Below are 10461 nucleotides of genomic sequence, written 5' to 3'. Positions count from 1 at the left end.
AGGTGACCACTGTTGTGGTCCAACTGTGATATTTTGCACTTTATGAATCGCTTCTGCATACAATATGCAGTCCATAAATGAATAGGAGTTCCAAGGCTGAGCAGCTGAACTGCATCCCATCTACATAAAATTCAAAGAATCGTGGAATAGCCTGGGTTGGAAAGGACCTCAGAGATCATCTAGTTCCAATCCCTGCCACAAGCAATGTTACCAACCAGCAGATCATGCACTAGATCAGGTGGCCAGGGCTCCATCCAGCTTGGCCTTGAACATCTCCAGGGATGGAGCATCCACAACTCCTCTATTGCCAAGAGTTCTGTGGAAAGGCTGAAGGTTTTATTTGAAAAGGTGCAGTTTGCAACAAGCAGTGTGTCCAGGCGTGAGCCCCTCCCACACTTCTTGCAGCTGCCGTGCTACAGGGCTTGCAGGATGCATGCTGTGCCCATTGCCTGCTAACCTGGGAAATGGACATTAGCTGAACTGGTGAGTGCTGAAACATTGGTGGGGTGCAAGGAAGTGGCTCAGCTCCTCGGCTTCTGCTCGGAGCTGTGCAGTCAGAACATAAATCACATACCCTCAGTAGCTGCATGACATCTTTATTTTTACTGGCAAGAGAAGCAGTATACACAGCGACATTGCAGTCTCTTAGCTCGTTAAAAATATCTCAATAAATAAAACAAATAAGCAACATATACACTGGAACAGAAAAATGAAAAAAAAAAAAAAAAAAGTGGGGGGGTCAGGAGTGGTAGCAAATCATGGAGCAACAAGGAAGAGGCAGTAGAGTGTGGAAGGCAGTCTGTAATCCAGGCTGTACTTGAAACAAATCATGCAGGGAGCTGGGGGACATTGTGGCCTTTTTAATTCCTTTTTTTTTTTTTTTTTTTCTGTTTTTTTTTTTTTTTTTTCTTTTTTCTGAGAGCCTTGGTCCAGTTTTGACATTACTGTACAAGAAATCAGGTTTTGAGCTTTAAAAAGTAGACGCACACACAAAAAGAATACAGCTAAGGGGAAGTAAAATCCAAACCCAAAGGTTTCTCATAAATGTGTTCCTGAATTAAGATTTTTTTTTCAGCAAAGGAGAAAGAAAAAAAAAAAAAAAGAACTAAAACCAAACACTCAGACAGACACACAGACAAAACCCAACAACGATGAACAGATGAACAGTCAGGAATGTTGCTTCTCGCTTCTCTGTGATCAGTCACTTGGAGAGATGGTGCGAAGGTTCAGACCCATAGCTTTGGTGCTGGCTCCTGCTCAGTCTAAGTGCTCTGCAAGAGTTCAGAGTGAGGGAGGTCAAGAAGGGTCTTTTGGACCAGTTTACTTGAGGTTGTTAAGGTTTCAGAAGCTACAAACTTGGATACATCCCAATTCCACTTCAGTCTCAGACACCGGACAGTCTGGAGAGAGAGGGGGGAAAAGAAGGGAAAATAAATACACTGAATACAGGATGTGAGATGCACAGTGCTGTGTAAGTTCTTTTCCTTTGCAAATCAAAGAAGTGCTTCTGAAGAGTCCTAACCCAGGCCTGGTGCAGGTGGTGTAGGGCACACGGTTAATCTGGCAGCAGATCCAATGCACCAGGAAGAGCCCTCGTGGCCTCTCAGACAAGCAAAACAGAGAGACTGAATGCTCAGCACGAGTGCTGCTTCCAATTGTTGCTGCATTTAGCACTGTGCTCTCACCCGAGGCGTGCTTCAGCAATCCCACCCATGGTGCCTCTCAGCTCCTCCTGCAAAACCAGGCAGGCCGTGCTGGAAGCAAATGCATTTTCTTTCCATCCTGGGGTAACACACTTATGTAAGAGCCAGGAACATCCATGGAAAGAAAGAAGTCAACATAAACCTAACAATTCCTTTGGCTTATGGTTATAATGCACGAGTATGCAGTCTGCTAAACCCATAGGCAGGAGTAATGCTTCTATGGAAAACCCCCTATGCTTACAGCAGCTCCTCCAGACCCAAGGGCTGTGATGCTCAGCCGTGTGATCCTCACGGCTCCTATTGACCTTACTCATTGTCACTGCTCTGCTCTGCTCTCAGACATGTGGCAAGGTGCAGCTGCGTGTCACAGAGCCACATTGCCTTCAGGGCTGCCTGTGGTCTGCAGCAACCTGCTGCTGCTAGCCTGTGCCCATGGGATGTCCCATCTAACCTGGGGGAGGGATGGCTTTTCATGCAAGCTGCCGGTGCTGCCTCCAGAAAGCCGCCTCAGCTCATATATCAAAAAGCAGATATAATTATTTCCTCACTGAGGAAAGCTTCCATTTAGCTTATTTCCTCTCCTTTCCTTCTCAAAATTATTAATTATCTAATTACAACCACATTCCGCAGCCAAGCTCAGGATTTGACAGGCTTCCCAGGACCACTTAGGAAAGCTGAACTGCTCGGGGTGTGTGAGCAGCAGTGGTTTGCATGCGTGCATGTCTTGTGGATGGCAGACCAGACCCTTCCTAATGCTCACACTGCTGCAGCTCCAGAGAGAGGGCATGTAGGGGCTCAGAAAGAGATAAAAAATAAAGGGAGGGGGAGGACACCTTGTCTCCTTTGGCTCTGATTCACAGAATGGACAGTCACATATTCCTGGACAACCGATGCCAAAAGAACTCGCAGTCCACATATCTCTTGGGAGCGACCCTCCCATGCTCTTGTTTTGGGTTATTTTTTCTACAATGTAAAGTTAGCAGATCAGACCAAGCAGCAGGCAATCTCTTATCTTCTGTACAGCATGACCTCCAACACTTGAGGTTTGTAGGAATGGGTCAAACAAGCTGTAGTGGCAATGCTACACGGTCTGAAGCAGTAATTGAGCACCTGGGAAGGCAGAGCCAACCCAGGGGAGCTCAGCTGCATGCAGTGCACTTGAGTGACCAGAAGGCATGGAGCCAGGATCCAGCCCTTCCCAGCCCTCATTTAAGGTTTGGCAGTAGAGGTGAAGGTATCTCTTGTTGGACATCCCTGTGTACCTGAGGCCTTCTAAAGGTAAGCAGTTCTTTTCTGTATCCGTGGCTGCTGTATTTGGGCTCATTCTCATTTGCTGTAGCCAAAGACTTTGCCATGCTGCTATTATCACCCCATTATAGCATTACACAAGCTGAGTGTTGTCTGGTGCTGCAGTGGATCCAGCTGAAGGACAGGAGCACAGGCCATATTGTTTTCTTTTTAATCCCAAGACTAGTCCTAGATAAAAAAAGTAGCATGCCATCTCGTGTGGCAGTGCTACCATGGAACACTTTCACAAGCAAGTAACAAGTCAAATGCATCCTGTTCCTTTGTTCATTTTGCTGTCCCCCCCATCTTGTGTGCGAGTCTGTGATTTGGGTTTGTATGCGTGAGTCCCTTTCTGAAGTCATACATCTCACTAATGCTTCATAGACCCCATGATGGGAAACACAAGACCAGGTGATCAAGCAAGACTGAAAGCATAGGAATGGTAACAGGAGGGGGTGGTCATCCAACTTGCAGCGTGACTTGCTTTGGTGGTGGGGTGTGTGGAAGCATTCATGGTAGGCAGAGAAGCAGTGAGATGAGTCGTGTCTCCTCCCAGGTGGTACCTTATGCCTTTGTACCCATCAACTGGCTCTGGCCTCCCATAGCAGATTTCATGGTGATCAGGCAGATTTTCTTCCTGGCATGGCACTAAGATGGTGGGGCAGGGGAGCTGGACCTTGCAGAGCTCGGTTTTAATCCCAGCTCACTCAGTTTGCCTATGTAATTGCTTTTTCTTGTGCCTTGGTTTCCTTGAATGGGAAATCACTGTACATCCCCACTTCTCTTACACGTAGTCATGTGGGTTAGAACTAACTAGTGCCTATAAAGCAGCTTGTGATCCTTCAGCTATGCGTGGTTATAGTGTCTGGACTGAGATGGTACAAAATGAAGCCCTCTGCTGAACATAATTTCCAAGAATTCTGTTATCCCACAGCATAGAACACAAAATACAGCTGTTGTGCACTGCAGAGCAGTGCAGTATTTGTTATGACACAGGCTGCCATTCAGTCAACTGAGGACTTGCTGCTCCTCTTTTTTTTTAATTTCCTTTAAACCATTCCCCAGCTCAGGAATCCAGGATGGAAACCACAGCAGCTGAGAGCTGCAGGCTTGATGTAAGGTAGTATGAACAGGGCCTTGACTGGAGGAAATTTTTGCTACAGGTCCCTGAGGTCTTCAATTATAGAGCATTAGGGTTGGGTTTGATTACAAGGGATTGAAATCATTTCCATAACCCAGCCAAGAATGCAAAAGCAACAGGAAATCACTGGAAAAACTTTTAAGTATTTGTGTAAGTATTTGTGTGTGTGTGTGTATATACATATACACACACACATAAGGATGATTTTTGAGCTGGTTTTAAAGTTGGAAATGTCAAAAATGGCTCTGCACACAGGACCTACCTTCTCTCTTTCCATGTGACTTTCAGCCAGACAAAACTCCACCAGGAAGGTCCCAGCCCAGCCTGGGACCATGTATGCCCTATCCCTTCCTTTGTGCTTCTAGCCCTGCTGGGAGTGGGCAGTGAGAAGGCAGATGAGAGGCACAGATAGTGGCAAGGTGCAGGAAATGCCAGCTGCTTGTCCTGCACCACCTGGTACTGGTTTTGGCAGTCACTGAGAAGTTCATAGACTATTTTATTCCCTTTTCTTCTTCATCTCAGGAAAGTGAAAAGCAGCATGGGTCAAAGCTGAGACCTCAGCACTGTTTAGTGTGCTGGTGCAAGGCATAATGCCTGTGCTCCCGGGTTGGTGATGCTGCCTCTGAAGGGGATGCAGCTCCTGACTGAGCATCCTTTGCTGCTGAATGGGGCTTGAATTGCAATTGTGGGTTTCTTACAAGTTATATCAGCAGGCACACATCTAACTGGCCCTGCATGTAGCTGCACAAGTCTTGACTAACCAGGTTACATGGTGTCCTAGCTGCAATGCCTATTCAGCACAGCCTCCACTGCTGTGTTTTTGCCTCCTTTGAAGTCTCCCTGCCCAGAGCATGCCTGCACTTCAAGCATCCTCAGAACATTCATTTTTAATGGGATGTTAACTTGAAAGTTTGTTTTCTGACAGACTCCGGTGGTTTAGAGCAGGAAGTGATTTTTCTGCTAGGTGACTGATAAGCAAGAGGGCTGCCTGCAGTCATGAGGTAGGGCATGAGGAAAGCATGCAGTGATGCTGGACACAAGTGACAAAAGAAATCTGCAGTCTTCCTCCATAGAACACGTGCCAAGGAAGCAAATGTTGAACAAGCTCAAACAAACCCTGACGGAGTCCCCCATAATCTCAAAACTCATCCTTCCAACATGAAAGTTAATGGAAGAGATAAATATAGGGAAACCTACAACAAAAGGCTGTTCACCTGCCCAAGGAAAGGCTGCAGGGCTCCCTTCCCCATGGGTGATGCATTCCTTCCTTTCTCCACCTTCTCTTGGCAGTAAGATGTCACGGGGTGAACGGGGAAGAAGAAATCCCCTCCTGGATTGCCTGGAGATAACACCTGAGCAAGACTGGGCAAGCATTTTAGACAGTGACCTCTCCAGTCATTGTTACCCAGGTGTGCATTTTCAGGGCTGGAGACTCTCCATATTCATAAAGAGAAGGGAAAATATGATGTAGCCAAATTATTCTGGAGATGTTCTACCACTGAGCTCAAACGCTGCTTGGTTACAGCACAAAAGGAGATGCACTTGCTCTAGAAGACCAGCAAAATGTTTCCATCAGCACAAAGTAGTAACTGCCCTTAATAATTTTTCAAAACAAATAGATGTGGCTGAATGGGTTATTGCATTATTTCATAGCCCCAGTTTGCCCACCTGCTACAGAAGCACTGCGTGCGCATTGCCCCGTAGGCACATTCAGGACGAGGAGAACAACAGCAAACAATGCAAATTGTGACATGGGATGCATGTGTCCATCCCCATGCCTTTGGAGAGAAAAGGTCAGCATGAACTGATTTGAATTTTTGAAATGCCAAAGCAAGCTGCTTCAGAAATCGGGTTGGAGGGGTAAACAGATCTCAATGCCATGACTTTCAGGCCGGAAAACCTAAATTTTTACTACTTTTAGTCATAAAAACAGCCTTAAAGCCTATGTGGCAGCTTGAAATGCAGAGGTCTGAGATACCCAGGAGGGTCCTGCTGGGGACACAGCAATCACCTAACCTAGCAGGGATTGCCATCACCAAGTGCAGTGAGTAAGGCTGATCTCCAACACCCATCCTAACCCTTATCCTTGCTCATCCCTGGGCTTTGTGAACTATGGGCCACCACTTCTAGCTGTCTTGGGAATAATAGCTTCAAAAAAGCATACTGCAAACATCAGTGACATGTGCATGGTCATGTCTGTAAGCTTTGCCTTCCAGCTTCCTGTTTTTTATCTGTTCATATCTTTCTGAAGCTTGTGCTGCTTGAACTAAAACTTTTCCTTGCCTGAAGGTGATTCTTCTTGTTTTTGTTGTCTGGAGGCTAGGCAAAAAATAGTCCAGCTGTTTCACAGCAAAGGGAAAGTGGAAAATAGCTGTGCTCCAAAATGCTAAGAGCTTCCTCATGAGTGCTGTGCTGGTGATGGGTGGGAGGCTGGAGGCAGCATGCCAATTGCCCAGAGTTTGGGAACTGCTGAATCCTGAACCTGATTGACCACCTGAGGCAAGCAATGAGTCAGCCCTGGGAACACAGGTGAAAGCAATGGAGTGGAGCCTTGCTCCACCTCTCCTAGGCCCCATTTAAGAGCTGACTACCACTGGGGAAGGTTCTTTTTTGGAGACCGCTCCTCTTGGAGTCTTCTCAGTGAGCCCAGGACAGGGATAAGCTTTCCATCTATTCTTCCTTAGTGTGATAACCTGTTTAGCCTAACTTTCTTGTATATTTCTTAATTATAACATCCATATATTCTTTGATTTTATACCCAATTTGCAAAGCAGTGTCCCACCTGGAGGAAAAACACAGTGTGACTGTCTTTATGTGCCATATGAAGCAGACCTGAGGCAGAAGGAATGGGGATTTTTTTGGCTTAGATTTTATTGTGTATTTGTTAAACTTGCAGGAGAGAGGTGTTAGGGTGGAGGCAAGGTGCTACCTGCCAGGAGCCTCATGGCCAGCACAGTGGGACATACAAAGGCAAACCAGGTTATCTGATGCTCTTAGGATGAGGCAAAACACATAGCTGTCTCCTTGTTGCTTTTGCTCCTGCAGATTAGGAAAGCTGGAAAGGAGCAAAGGTGGGCTGCAAGCAGTGGTTTGCAGATGAAAACTGCTCTGATTTCCTGTTGTGTAGGGTGAAAGCAGGGGAGAAAAGCCTGTAACCAGCTCAAACTCAACGCAGGACTCATTTTCTAAGCAGGGGCTCTCTTCTGGTTTCCCTGATGCCAGTTCTGCAGCCTGCAGATGGTACCAGGCCTTTCTGAGTGTCCATTGCTGCCCACCGCAGGCTGAACCTGCCCCTGGGGTGTGAGTGGGCTGCATAAATGCTCATGGTGGAACCTGCTAACCTGATGCTGTTAACCTGATGCTGTCCTCTTTTATTCCAGGCAATCACTCCATAGCTGGTAGCCTATGGCCAGTGTTCAGAGCAGTCTAACCCCTGTTACTCAGGGCCCATGCACCACTGAAGTGAGCCCTTCCCTTGTGCACCTTGTCCATCACGGTCACTTCTAGGTGAAACAGAGGATTCCTAAGAACAGTTTTAACCACTGTTGACGACCATGTGCAACAGACCTATGTCCTTTGGATTGGAAAGAGAGTGCTGGGGTTTTTGGTTTGTTCCCTACCTGGGTAAAGGGCAACCCCATGTAATGAGATGCTGTTCTGATGGAGCTGACTTGAGGGACATCAGAAGAGTTTTCAAAGGCAATTATGAAAAGAATTTTCTTCTGTGAAATTTCCGTGCTGACATTTCTATGTGTAACTTGGATGAAATAGGCTAAAACGAAAATCAAAACACACTGGATTTTTAAACTGAATTCTTCAGTTCTTGAGGTGTGTTCATGAGTCTGTGTAGAGATTGGAAACCCGTATCCGTACATACAGTGTCCATATTTATGCACAGTTTATATGCAAACTGGTATTGTATTAAAGTCTAAGGAAGAAAGGATCTACACAAACCTATGCCTCACATCATTAGATGCATCTGTACCAAAGAGATATTCTCAAATCATCTTACGGAGCTGTCAGCAGCCCCAGGAGACAAAGCAGACAGTAGTTTATATTTAAAACTTTTTTTTTTTATCATTCAGATGCAACCTCTTTTGTCATTTTGTCATTTTGTCATTTAGATCAAAAATGCAACCTTCCAGGAAAAAATATCACAGCAGCATTAAGACTTTTGTGAGCAGGCAATTGTGTGCTGTCCTTTGTGGGGGAAAACCAGCATGTGGCAATCCCAGAGAAGGATCGAGAGTCTTATTTTGGGATGCCAGTTTGCCCATAGAATAATGTCAGGAAAGGTCCCTCTTCTGCTCAACCACAGGGCTGCTGGGTATGGAGAATGGGGCAATTGTTTGAGGTGGAAAAGCAATGTTTAGGCCATGTCCTCAAGCATATCTACTTTACTGCCCACGGAGTTGTCCTGGAAACCATCCCAAAATGGTGGAATAGTCCTTGAGATGCCCCATTTGCAGTACAAGGCTTTGTGGCCTTCTTTCTGAGCACAGCTGGAGGCAAATAGCAGAATACAGGAACAAAGGGTAAACTAAGGCACAAAGGAGTGGCACTTTTGAGCAGTTAGGTCATTAGACAGGCTATTTCCCATCAGAAAAAGACTAAAAGACGGGGATGGAGTGTGAGTTCCCATCGCCCTGGTGGCTTGCTGCCTTCCAGGGAGCATGGGTCCTTGTAGATGCAGCACTATGCTGGCAAAAATTGACCCTGAATGGAGAGAGACCAATTGCACGGCCGTCTCTAATGCAGTGAGCAAGTACAGCCCTCAGAGAAAAGGCACAAAGGCCAGCCTGCAAGACTTCAGAGGAGAGGAAGCAGTGGAGAAAGGAATTCGGATAATTGTGTACATGCAGTGAGGGGAGAAGGACAAAATCAGATCTAATGCTGCGGGTACGGACAGACTGAAACCAGATACCTTGGCTTGTGTTTTTCTGCCTTTGCTGGTATGAATTCTTATCAACCATCCGCTCTTGAAGTCTCCCAGATGAAGGAAAACCACAATTATGTGCATCTTACAGCTGGGAAACCATTTAAAAACATATCCTTCGCAGTTGTTCATTCCCAAGCTGCAGGGCCCCCCCTTGCTCTCTCCAAATGTACCCCCACCTCAAGAGCCTATCAATGTCTAGAGGAAAGCCTCTAATCTAATTTACCCCAGACTTTCCAGACCTTGCAGGATTTGTCTGCCCATGGCTTGTCCAAGAGAAAATATCCTCCCTGTGTCCCGCAGCTCCCCGGTTTGGTATCAGGGGTGTGACTAACTGTTTGACAGGGAGGTGGAAAAAGCAAACGTACGGCCTGTCTGGAAGGAGATTTAATCCTTTCCATCCTCCTCTCCCCAAGCCTGCTTCTGTCTCACCAGCCCAGCTTGTCCACTGCTAAGAAAAGCTGAAGGCTTGCTCGCACCTCACTGTTTGTGGTGAAAGATCCTAAAGATGCAACGCCAAAAAGCAAGCCCACAACCCTGGGCCCTCCAGCCCACCTAAATAACCTTCATTAATTCTTTTTTTTTTTTTTTTCTTACTCTCCTGCAGGATGGCTCTTTTGTACCTGTGGTTACCTACCTCAATAGGCATTATCTACACCTGGGTTTGTGGTCCCTGTAGAGCTGCCAACACCCTAAGTCCAGTTTTACAGTCCTGCAAAGTATTTGTCTCTGTTTGTCTTTCTAGTTTGAGGAATAGTTTCAATTAAATGAAGAGAAAAAAAGAGTTGAACAAAATACAGAAAATACTTTAATAGCTAACAAGATACCATTGGTTTGCACGGATCTAGTGAAGCTCCTGCTGTAGTTTTACTAGAACAAGCTGCATTTAATACTTGTATATGAATGTATAAGCTATAGGTTTATCTATTAATGTGTTACATCAGCAGTCATTTGGCTGTCTTTTGAATGCCCCATAATTTACAGTTTTGGTGTCCATCGTGCAGCTGTCCTTCTTGCACCCAGTTCTTACTTAAAGGCAGAAAGTGAGATTTCCTGTTCTTCTGTGGTGAGGTGCACTGCTGCTAGGCTGAGCTCTCTGGGGTAAAAGAAACATCTCCATCTCTCACAAACAAGCATAACACCTCTGCATACTCTGATCTCAGAGTTCCCTTAGCTCCTGATCAACTTCCATTTATCACTTAAGTACACTCTACCTTTACCTCTTAAAATCACACAAACTCATGCATTCAACCACTTCCAGCAGAAAAATCTTTCCCTTTGGGGTCTCAGAGCACTTAGAGAAAGGCACATCTTCAGCATTTTGGCCAGTGGCTGATTTTTTTTTTTTTTTTTTTTTTTTTAAGCCCGGATAAAACCCATTGCCTGGGGCTGGC

At 45.8% G+C, this 10461-nt stretch overlaps 1 protein-coding gene across 3 annotated transcripts in view; it reads right to left on the bottom strand.

The window, feature by feature from the left end:
* Window positions 1-588: 588 nt before the first annotated feature.
* TWIST2 (twist family bHLH transcription factor 2) overlaps window positions 589-10461 on the bottom strand; it is a 30328-nt gene continuing 20455 nt past the window's right edge. Inside the window, exons 2-3 of one of the 3 annotated variants that reach the window (XR_006179603.1) lie at window positions 1357-1400; window positions 589-1271 (exon numbers count right to left, since the gene is read on the bottom strand). The gene's annotated coding sequence lies outside the window, so the exon portion shown is untranslated. Of the gene's footprint in view, window positions 1401-10461 lie in introns of all 3 variants that reach the window. The other 2 variants (XM_042874589.1, XM_042874590.1) reach the window with 2 other exon arrangements.

This window comes from Lagopus leucura, unplaced genomic scaffold, assembly GCF_019238085.1.
Source record: "Lagopus leucura isolate 7727_CA_CO unplaced genomic scaffold, USGS_WTPT01 Super-Scaffold_100012, whole genome shotgun sequence".
Lineage (NCBI taxonomy): Eukaryota > Metazoa > Chordata > Aves > Galliformes > Phasianidae > Lagopus > Lagopus leucura.
The sequence above is the reverse complement of the archived record's forward strand: the minus strand, read 5'-3'. Positions and strand labels throughout refer to the sequence as shown.